The 12,037-nt window shown below is 46.1% G+C and overlaps 1 pseudogene; it reads right to left on the reverse strand.

Moving 5' to 3' along the window:
* The window catches only part of LOC125896169 (alanine aminotransferase 2-like), a 33,787-nt pseudogene that overhangs the window by 3,197 nt on the left and 18,553 nt on the right, over positions 1–12,037 (reverse strand).

Here is a 12,037-nt window from a genome sequence, read left to right on the forward strand (position 1 = left end):
AGGCTGTAAGACTAACAGGAATAATAAAGTCAATCAAAAGGCCACACAGTGCTGCGGGCTCACGTTCAGGTTGTCCACATTCTCCTTATAATCTCCGACAAAATAAGAACAAGCCAAAAACATTTGCCATGCCACTCCTGGAAAAGACCCCAGGAGGAGGAGAGGTATACCAACCCTTCTCCTTTACAGATATGCACTGCATCCTGGATAAGATGCCCCCGCCATTAGCGGGAGGAGGCCCCTGGATGGAGCGTTTCTGTAAACAGACCATGGGTCACAAAGTAGCATTAGGGGACTGGAGAGCGCTATTGGGACAACAGCTCTCCAGCTGGGATTTAACTGCACTTGAGACGTTGGCAAAACAGTTAATTTAGCGGATAAAGAGCCATTCGCCCAACATGCCACTGCTATCGGTCGGGCCATGCGACAACAGTTTCCCATTCCATCTGGCGCCATGCACACGCTCACGTTTCACATCGAACCTGGACGAAAACGTCGCAGCATTCCTTAGCAGATGTAAGAACACATGGGTAGATGTGGCTGGAGTACACCCAGGGTCTTGTGACCTACAAACCACCCTGTTCAGAAAGGCCGTGTTAGAGGGACTGCCTACGAAGGTAAAAGAATCATTAGAGAACAATCCTGACCTTCCTGGCTGTTCCACTGAACAGTGGGAGAAACACCTCACACACCACATGAAAAAACACAGAGCTAAACAGGCGGAAGAGAAGGAAAGCCCCGACTCAGTCCAGGTTCAGCTGCTCACACTTGACTTGGTGGATGCTCGGCGTAACTCGAACGATGTGAAAACAGACAAACATTCTAACACTCACATGATTCAGCAGCCTCAGCCATCACCCACTGTTTCCCCCGATCTTTTGCCCACCCCTGAGGGGGTCGACCCTCGCCCTCCCAATTGGAGCGGCTCCAGGTGGTACAGGAAGATTCAGAGGCAGGGGAAGGCGTGGCGGCCCAAGAGGGGTCAGGTTGATGGGGGTGCTTCCTTTGTGGAGACCCATTGCATTGGCGGAACGCTGTCCACACCAGACCCACTCATGTAATGCTGACCCGAGTGGTTGGAGGACAGGATGCGAGGCAGGCAGCTCGGACCTCCCAGGGGTGGCGGAAACAGAACCCCCAGGGGCGGGTATCAGGGACCGCACAGGGAGGTTATCAAGATTATGTGCATCAAGCACCCAATGCCACTGTCGCTCCGCAGGGTCAATATCCTCTTATGACCTGGGAAGAGTCCCAAGGATATTGACGGGGCCCAAGAACCCCTACGCGGGAGGGGCTGGCAGACCCCTACTTGCGACTGAAAGTACTGAATCAAGAACTGCCTTTCATGTTGGACACGGGGGCACGGTATTCCACATTAAACCTCCCTGTGTCTGCTACTCACATGTCATCATCAGCGGTTGAATTAACTGGGTTCTCGGGTCAATCAGAAAATCTGCCACTCACAAAACCACTCACCACTACCATACTCCAAGCAGATCAGACATTTCCACACACATTTGTTTCCTCAATGGCATGTCCTGTTAACCTTTTGGGCAGAGATGTGTTATTAAAGTGCGGAGCCTCCATCCTGTGCAGCCCGGACGGACTGATAGTGACGTTCCCAAATGGATACACTGTGAACTGCTCATTGTCAACTGTACATTCATCTTCACAAATGTTGTTATCTGCAGACACATCCCCCACAGCTGAAGGACAGTGGGCAGATATCTACTGGGGCCTCCTCGAGCCAAACACCACAGCAACTCCTGGGATTTGCGCTCTCTATCAGTCATGGCGCCCTTGGGTTCAGTCATTAAATCCTTACACACCTCCTCCTGATCCCTTCCATGTAACACTTTATTATGATAGAAAAGGGGATGAGATGTATCAGCAGGCATTTTATAACGAAATTGAAGGTCACAGGTGGGATATACAGTCGTCCTGTATACTGGTGGGTAATGAGGAGTGGCTGCAGCTGTTGACCTCGCTTCAGAACAGCAACAGTGGTATAAGGGGGAGGAAGAAGCCTCCCCTCACATATCTCTGGCAATCCATGCAAAACATCAGGCCAAAGACTTGGGCCCTATGTGTAAGAGGCTAATGCAACTCACTGATTGGATCCGCACTCAAATTCCTCAGGTGGATTTCTCACCCTCTGAGAAAGCATATCGCATCAGGCAGGAGCTACAGACAAGGCGATCCTGGAACACCGACAGATAGAGAGGTTTCATGGTAGGAAAAGACTGACCATCCAGACGCAGAACACATGTTACACACACTTCCTGACTCTCTCTGGTCTTCTGGGCCCACCGATGTGGGCTACTGTGCACAGGTCACCCCCATTACATTTGAGTTAAATGATTGGACACCGATTTGGCAGAATCAATATCGCCACAAGCCAGCGGCTGAGGCTGGTATTGCAGATACTATCGAGGGTCTGTTACAGGCTGGAGTGTTGGAGGCCTCAAACTCCAGCTGGAACACACCCATTCTTCCTGTAGAGAAACAGAATACAGGCAAATATCGCATGGCGCATGATCTCAGACGCATTAATGCAGTAATCTCCACACCCACAGTACCAGTGCCAAACCCATACACCGCCATGTCTAGCTTGTCGCCAGAACATAAGTGGTTTTCTTGTATAGACCTTGCGACGCCTTTTCTGCCTACCTCTCGCCGCCCCTTCGCGACATTTTCTCATTCACTCATCGTGGTAGACAGCTACGTTACACCCGCGTCCCACAGGGTTTTATCCTGTCACCTGGTCTTTTCAATCAGGTTCTCAAACAGCAGCTGGCCGAATTGTCACTACCAGAAGGGGTTGTGGTAATCCAGTACGTTGATGATATCCTCTTGGCCGCACTGATCCCTCCACCTGCCTGGAGGCCACACGCTCTGTCTTACTACGCCTACACCACACAGGGTTCAAAGTCTCTAAAACCAAGCTACAATGCTGTAGGCAGCAGGTCTCGTTCCTGGGTCGCATAGTGTCGGCTAAGGGCACGGCTGTGTCCCGTCACACAGAGAATCGATTCTGCATCACCCAAAACCACACACCGTGAAAGACATGTTGTCATTTTTGGGCCTCACGGTACAGCAAGCACTATGTGGCCTCTTATGGCGAACTAACCCATCCTTTGCGTGCCATGGTTAACGCACAGGGCATGCGCAATCTTACTGCTCCTGGTATGGACCACTGACGCTGAAACCTCATTTATCTCCCTCAAACAGGCACTCTCTGCTGCTCGGATCTAGCCATCCCGACTACAAGCTACCGTTTTTCTTGATGTTTCCGAAAGACACACACCACCTCTGGTGTGCTTTTCCAGAAAAAGGGGAGGCAGACAGGTGCTGATGTATGTAAGCATATCCTTAGACCCAACCGAGGATAGACACCCACCGTGCACTCGACATGCAGCAGGAGTGGCAAAAATTTTGCAGAAAATAGCACACATAGTGATGGGACACGCACTGACTGTACTAACAACGCACAGCATAGTGGCATATGTAAACTCAGCGGCATTTACTATGACATCACTCAGACAGACGAGGCTGGAAAAGATCTTAAATGCACCACACATAACATTCACACATGAAGGTGTAAACATGGCAGATAACATGGAGAGGCGAGCCACACAGATGTGAGGAAAAGGTGCAGAAAGACACCAGGGTGAGAGAAGATTTGCAGAAGCCCCTGACTAACGCAGAGGAAACACTGTTCACAGACGGATGCTGTTTCAGGCATCCAACTGAGGGACTGAAAGCAGCATATGCAGTGGTGAGACAGACAGAAACAGGGAAAGAGTCCTCACAGTTGGCTGAGCTCCAGGCAATGATTGCAGCATTAGAATGGTCAGAAGGGAAGAGAGTGAACATCTACACAGACTCTGCATATGTTGTAGGAGCAATCCATGTGGAGATGACACAGTGGATCAGATCGGGTTTTCTAACGGCAGCAAAAACCCCATTAAACACGAAAAATATATGAAGAGGCTACAGGAGGCTCTGATGAAGCCAGCACAGATAGCAGTCATTAAGTGTAATGGCCATGATATATCAGGGACAGCTATCGCTAGGGGAAATGAGGCTGCAGACATGGCAGCCAAGAGAAAGGCAGGATATAGTCCACAGTATATCATGCTACAAACAGAGAAAACAGTACATGATCTCCTGCCACCGTGTAATGTAAATATGTTAATAGCAGAGCAGCAGAAAGCTTCTCCACAGGAGCTTACAATCTGGAAAGAGAGAGGAGCAGTGAGAACAGAGGGTGTGTGGAGGTCTCCGGACGGAAGACCAGTGTTACCCCCAGGGCTGATGAGATCAGTCCTCCAGGAGGCTCACGGGGTGGCTCATTGTGGAAAGGTGCAAATGGTGCGAGGTCTCACTCATTGGTGGCACCCTTTTCTGCCAGCCATGATTGAGAATCACATCAGAGAATGTAAAATATGTACAGAATATAATGTCAGACCCACAGTGAAACCACACCAAGGGAAATTTCCTCTCCCCAAACTCCCAGGTCAAGAGGTCATTATTGACTACACAGATATGATAGAGAGAGTGGGAGGGCACAGGTATCTTCTGGTGGCGGTGGATGCATACACCGGCTGGCCAGAAGCCATACCTGCCAAATCAGAGGATGCAAAAACAGTAATCAAATTTCTGATAAATCAATATATCCCCAGGCACGGGTTCCCCAAACGAATCAGATCTGATAACGGAACTCACTTTAAAAACAAAGACCTACAGCAGGTAGAGAAGGCATTGGGGCTAAAACACACATTTGGCACAGTCTATCATCCTCAGTCACAGGGCAAGGTGGAAAGGATGAACCAGTCTATTAAGGGAAAAATAGGCAAAATCTGTGCTCAGACTAAAATGAGCTGGGTAGATGCTCTACCCCTAGCTCTAATGTCAATCAGGAGCTCGGTGAACGCATTGACAGGGTTCACGCCATATGAACTAAAAACAGGACACCAGTTCCCGGGACCGGGAGCTGGGATCCAAACTACAGAAGAAATAGAAAGCCCTATGCAATACAAACCATATTATGACCAACTAACAGCATTGGTGTCAGCTTTCTCCAAACAGGTGACCACAGCTCGGGAGGGAGCAGAAGGAAAGACCCCCAACATCAGAGTGGGTCCTACTCAAGGTGATCAAACGAAAGTGGTCAGAGCCTAGGTGGACTGGTCCCTACAAAGTCGTGGAACGGACGTCCCACGCCGTCAAACTACAGGAAAAGGTGACACATGGTATCACTGGAGTCAGTGTGCAGTGGCAGAGACACCTGCCCGAACACTGGAGGACATAAGAGACACTAAAGCTTAAAAAAAAAAACACACGCACAGCTTACTCACACCGACATTTATTCATTTAGCTTAGCATAAGTGCGGAAGAGATATCCTGTGATCAATGTGAAGGTTTGAAGCTCCTCTGAACACTTTGCCCAGAGTACGTTTGAGTAATATAAAGCCAGGATACAAGAAAGACTCGCTTGCAGAACATTTACACTCCATATTTACTCTTATATTTTACACGTTTATATTTACCTTTTTGCAAAAAAAAAAAAAAAATGAAATTATTAGTAGAATTATTAGGATTAGAACCACGCCACCATAAGTGGTTTGTGTTGGGAGTTGTTGTGTTAACCTGTGTTATTGTTTTACCTCTGTTGTATTATGAGTCTTCCCTCAGAGACAAAGCCGTAGAACCACCACGAAACCGAACCAGGAGAGACACCCCAGGGAGTGGAACGTCAGACTCCTGCATAGCTAAGTATGGTGGAGTAGAATTGACATACATCATAGGGCAAAGTACAGGGTTCCAGTTTGACTTGTGCTCCGTAATAAACTGTAAAGGAAAGGATCCAAATTGGAGGGTATGACGTGTACTTATGCATTCTCATGGGGAGGGCCCACACACAATCCGTGGTGTGGAAGATGGAGAGATGTGATGACGTATTCTGGGCTTTGGGACCCACCACCATATAGGGTAGGAGGACAGGACATTGGGAAAAAGATAAAGATACAGAGGCAGCAGCTTCAGCCTCTTCCAGGCTCCCATAAGCAGAATCCGATATTGCTAAGTGTGTATAATCTCACAACAAACCCATGGTCAAACTCAATTAGGCACCGCACCAAATGTGGAGATCGCACCAACACCACAATGTATTTGGTGTTGGGAGTAGACCACAGTGGCACCGATACCATGGGACTAATTAAACTAACCTTATTGAATCCTCCCCCTCCTAATACCACCGTATCCCCAAGTAATGGAACCAAGGCGCCTGAACCTCAACAGAACACAGGCGTGATAAACATTGACTACTCTAAATTGACCCGCAGTGAGCGTAGTCAGATTGGCCACAGGCTACGGAGACAAAAACCTATGGTTAGACTGGGTGACGGCGACAGCAGAATCCATGAACATGTCCAATTGTGTCGTATGTTCATCCGCCAGACCTCGCTGTTCACCACCAGCCCCTTTGTATCCTGACACAGACCCTATTGGTTTCAACTGCATGATAAATATGACCATGTATCCTGATCCTGCTAATTGTACCACTCTGAGTTCTCTGTTTCCACACATAAAGAATCACACCATCCCACCAACGTTTAGTCCCAGAATCGCCAATTACACTTGTTTCCATAGGAACCTCTCCACCGGGTAGTAACTGATATGGGACAGATGCAAGCTGACTGGTGCCAGAGAACATTGAATGTGAGTACGTGGCAGAACGCCAGCAGCATGGTTCAGGCTAGAGGGGACCTGTTCTGGTACTGTGGAGATAAAACCCTCCACTTGTCCCTGCCATCCTCCTGGGTTGGTACGTGTGCACTGGTCCGACTGGCTGTACCCCTGATCTTGTTGGGGATGAGGGATACCCAGACCAACTCAGGTAGACAGAAAGAAATGCATTTGATATGAGCCAGGAACAACCACGTATATGGATGCCATAGGTGTTCCTCGCGGGTCCCAGACCAGTACAAATTGGCTGACCAAGTGGCTGCTGGTTTTGAAAACATACCCATATTAGCTGCACTGTTTCCCATCACCCCTAACAAAAATGTGGACAGAATTAATTATGTGCATTACAATGTTCTTAGACTGGCCAACAGCACTAGGGACGCGGTTGGAGGACTCTCTGAACAACTGGCAGCTACCTCCCTGATGACAGTACAGAACCGAATTGCGTTAGACATGCTTTTGGCGGAGAAAGGGGGTGTCTGCTCTATGTTCCAGGGCCTCTGCTGCACCTTCATCCCAAACAACACAGCTCCAGACGGGTCAGTAACTAAGGCGCTAGAAGGGCTGGCACGCTCTCTGAGGAAATGCATGAACACTCAGGCATCGATAAACCCCTGGGTGGTATCTTCGAAGTGGTTCGGTAAGTGGAAAGATTTAGTGGTATCGGTATTCTTGTCTCTGGTGGGAATGCTCGCGGTGTTAGCATTATGTGGTTGTTGTTGTATCCCATGTATCCGGTCCTCTGTGAAAGAATCATAGTGACAGCTGTGGAGAGAAAACATCCACAGCCCCCACCATATCAGATGACTCAAATGGAGACGGCCACCCTGTTAGGAGAGCCGCCTACTGATTCAGATTCGGACTCAGCCTCAGGAGAAGACAAGGTGTGAGTGGTCTCATGTGTATGAGCCCACCAGGGGGCGTTATAACTTTTTGTTTCAAAAGTAACACAAAGTGCAGTAATCAGAAGACCTAAAAGGGGACCTGGATACGTTGGGACTGAAAAAGAAAAGTGGCCTCAGTCCTATGAGGCCAAAAGGGGGACTGTTGGGAATAGAATGATTTTATGCATTTTACTATCAGTTGTGTTTCACTATATAAGTTTTAGATGTGTGAACAATGAGAATACTAAGATGATTTCAGCTGATCTGAATGTGTTTGCTTTGCAGAAGCGGAGAAGTACAGGAGAGGAAGAGACATGAAATCTGAGGAGCACATACCGCAATGCTTAGATAATTAGTTTCATATATGGTAAAAATAATAGAAAGTGATGTACAGATAGTAAGGTACAGCACGTGTAGGGAGTTGTGTTGTTCTCTTGTCTTTCAAAACAGGAACCACGCCCCCACCGCCAGCGGGAAGGAGTCAGATTAACACGAGGCAGGGGCGTGGTGTGGTGAAGGAGGAAGTGGAACTGCCAATGAGAAGAGGACAACGCCTTGCGTGCACAATGACACTCTGTTACGCTCAAATATACTGGGTCAGGGAAAGGACAGGAGGTCAGACTTCGTGAACTGACACACCTTTGTTGTTCGTCAGGGACTTGAAGTTGAGACCCAGAGCTCTGTAATTTTATTCCTTTACTGCTTAATAAACTACATTAACTGAGACCGAATATCTTCTCCTATTGCTTCATTAAAGAACATGCAGGACTGAGCTCACACATAGCACATTGGAGAGTAGGATGAGCCCCCAGTCCATCATGCTCAACAGGTATATTCTTATCAGCAGTGACTTTAGAAATAAAAATGAAAGAGATCTGCCTGTTTGACTTCTTTTCTAGTATCAGAAAACATTACAATCATTATTTTGTTGACCTTATAAATGACGCATATATTCACAAATCATTTATATTTTGTGAGTTGGTGTACATATCTGAATAACTGCTTTTACATTATTGATGTAAACAAATTGATTACAGCTTCAGAAATAAGTCATGACTTAAATCAAAAGCACTACAGCCACAAACTGTAGTAAAACTTGAATACTTAAGGTCCAGTGGAGATGGCTTCTCACCTCGGCCTCCTCTATCATCTGAGGTGGTAGATGCAGACAGGGATAAAGCAAGACTCCCCCCATCTCTGGTTGGCAGTTCATCCCTGATAGATCATTCAGGAACTTATAAGCACGCTGAACATTCTGGGACAGAGTTGTCTGTGAGTGAAGAATCTGCTATAATTGAGAAAAAAGGACAAAAACTAGTTTACAGTTGTGCAAGCACACACGCTGAAGACCTGGACTGCCCCTTAAAACTCCTCTGACAGTAAATTAAAGCTGCATTTATTAATATTTTTAACAGCTGAAAAATGACTGTGTAATGTGAAAGGAGTCACTCATAGTGATGGAGCAACAGAGAATTATCACCTGACGCAGAAGTTCCTCACAGAGCTACAGTATAAAATGTCTTAGCACATTTCAGCTTATTGTTTATGTTTGTAGCCCTGCAAATTTACGTTTCATCAACTCTGTTTTCATTTGTAACACTACACTACTTTTTCAGAACCAAATGGCTGGCAGACATGGTTAGTGATTAACTGGTGAACATTTTGGAGGATCTAGCAGCTAAAGCCAGATTTTTTTCCCCTGGAGTTGGTTCAAACTAAACAGAGCTAAAAGCTGAATGAAAATTGAGGTTAGATTTGTTGGGTGGGCAGGAATACATCTCCATATAAATGCTGGATGTAGCAATGTGCACCTGTTTGCTATCACTTTCGTGATATCAACTTTAAAGAGATGATATGACAGATATTGTATTCACTGCTTTTTACAATGCCCTTCATGGGCAAAGAAATCAGTGAAAGCAGTTTTAATGTCTCACAGCTTCAATGATTGGTTAAAAAATAACAAAGTTACTTATGTTACTAGTCCATACCCTTTGGTAGCTTTGTCACTTTCTACCTATGCCAATCCTCAATGCCTATGTGCAGTTTCACATAGATTGACCACGTCAGTGAGTAGAAAAACGAGGGACAGACAGAATGACTGACTGACAGAATGACACACTGACAGTTTCCATGATTATGTACGGCATACCATACCATGACTTAGTCATACCAAAAATGAGAAGAAAAAAAAGCATTCGGCCACAGGGGGAGCCACAGCGATCGGCCGCATTTTAGCCATTTTTAAGCATTTTTCTGTTGTTATAGCACCACCCAGTTGCCAATTAGAGTTACATTTCTCCAGTCACCTTGAGGCGTCCTGTTCTACATATCTACCAAGTTTAAAAAATCAGTATGTATCATATATATCTATATGGTTAGGCCTAGATGAGAAATTAGCTCTCTAGCGCCCCCATTTTGTTTGAGTGGGTCAATAATGGAGGGGTCCCCTCAGATTATGGTCCCTATTTAGATGGTCTAAAATGCAAAGCACCAGATGTGCGGCGCATGGGCGTGTCCCAGTCACTTGCTAGTTAGACAGCGTGTTTTTAGACTGTGCGCCATGGCGGAGAGTCTAAAAGGGTTGGACTTACTCTGTGAATTAGTCATGGGTGTGTTTTGGGCGTATCATTCATTAAGCCAATCGGAGTGTCACCTCTCATTCCCTTTAAAAGAGGCGCGATTGGAGCGCACGGCAGAGAGCTAGTTAGATGGTGGACCTACCAACTGGAAAAAGTGAGCATTTTACAGCTGAGGAGACGATAAATGTATCTCTATATCGACTGTCCCGTCACATCTGATGTCTGATCAAAGGGGATTGGCACCGTTTGGCACGCGTAATGGAACCCAACCTGATTTGATTAACACAGCTGCAAACTAATGAGTTCACATCCCTCTCAGCCAACCACAAACAGCCACAGCATCAGATAGGGAGTATATATTCAGCATCTGTCATCTTAGAAAAGCCAAAAGAAAAGAAACAGAGTGAGACTGCGAGAGAGAAAGAGAGAGCGTGCGTGCACAAGAGAAACGCTGTCAACAAATTGTAAATTATTCAATTTATTTTATTTTAACCCGGGAAGTTAGAGAGCCCATTTCCCTCTCCAGCATCCTGAAGCCCCCCGCCTGAAGGTGCAGCAAGGGCTGGTTCCATGGTTGCACCTGGGCCCGTGTGGTCTGGCTGCGTGCTGGCTGCAGAGCTGGGGTAATCCTCCTCCTCCTCCTCCTCCTCCTGACAAGATGATCTTCAGTTTTACGTTCTAAAAGCTTTTTTTTTTTTTACATATACATTTGTACTTGTAGGGCTATAAGTTTACGTTTTTAGGTCACAGAAGCTGGTTATTGTTGTCTTTATGTCAAAATAAAGTTTATCAAACGTTTTCACATCTTTGATTTTGTGATTTACATGCCAAAATGATCACAATTCAACTGGGAAAGACAAGTTCATTTTACAGGCTATGCATCATCAGCCCGTGGAGGTCTGCTCGCAGTTCCGTATATTCGGACACTGCGAGCTTGGACCTATTACTGAGATTAGATCATTCTGATTAATTACTGACCATTAAGACGTGTTTCTGATAAATATTTTAATGTGCACAATAATAACCTTTCACATTGTAATCATATTTAGGGACCTCGGCCTGAAAGGGCGAGGACCCTCTTGTTCTTGTAGTGTTTATTATTATTATTATTATTATTATTATTATTGTTTCTTTCTTTCTTTCAGCGTACGTGAGTTTCAACTGGAATTTGACCCCCTAAACATGCTCGAAAACTCACCAAAATTGGCATGCCTGTCAGGACTGGCGAAAAATTTTATAAACTGACGAAATTAATCTGAAAAGTGCCAAAATGGGCTCTCTGGCGCCACCTAGAAACACAAAAATGGCCGCTGCAGCCAGTAGGAACGTCGTAGGAAGATCAAACCAAAACAGCCTCGTTCGTCTCATCAAGACCTACAAATCACGCACTCGCACCCATGACCTAACTCCAACAGGAAGTGAGATATTTCCCTTTCAAAATAAGAGTTTTCCTCAAAAAAAAAAATTCCTTTAAAAATCAACTAGTCCGACACCGTTTATCGTATCGGCTTCAAACTCGCACACATTATTCTTCAACGTGTCCTTATCAATTATTGTGCGTAACTTTTTCAATCCTCGACTGGTTTGGATGTTATGACGCGTTTCAGGTGATGTGCGCCAAAACCTCCTGAGGATTTGTTGTGCCACCTAGACACACTAAAATGCCCGGTGCGATGGGTAGGAACCACTTAGAAAGACCAAACCAAAACTGTCTCGTTCGTCTCATCAAGACCTACAAATGTCGCGCTGCAACCTGACCTAACTCCAACAGGAAGTGAGCTGTCGGTCTTTGAATGTAAGATGGCGTTTTTCACAAATTCTGTC

Source organism: Epinephelus fuscoguttatus, linkage group LG10, assembly GCF_011397635.1.
Source record: "Epinephelus fuscoguttatus linkage group LG10, E.fuscoguttatus.final_Chr_v1".
NCBI classification, from domain to species: domain Eukaryota; kingdom Metazoa; phylum Chordata; class Actinopteri; order Perciformes; family Serranidae; genus Epinephelus; species Epinephelus fuscoguttatus.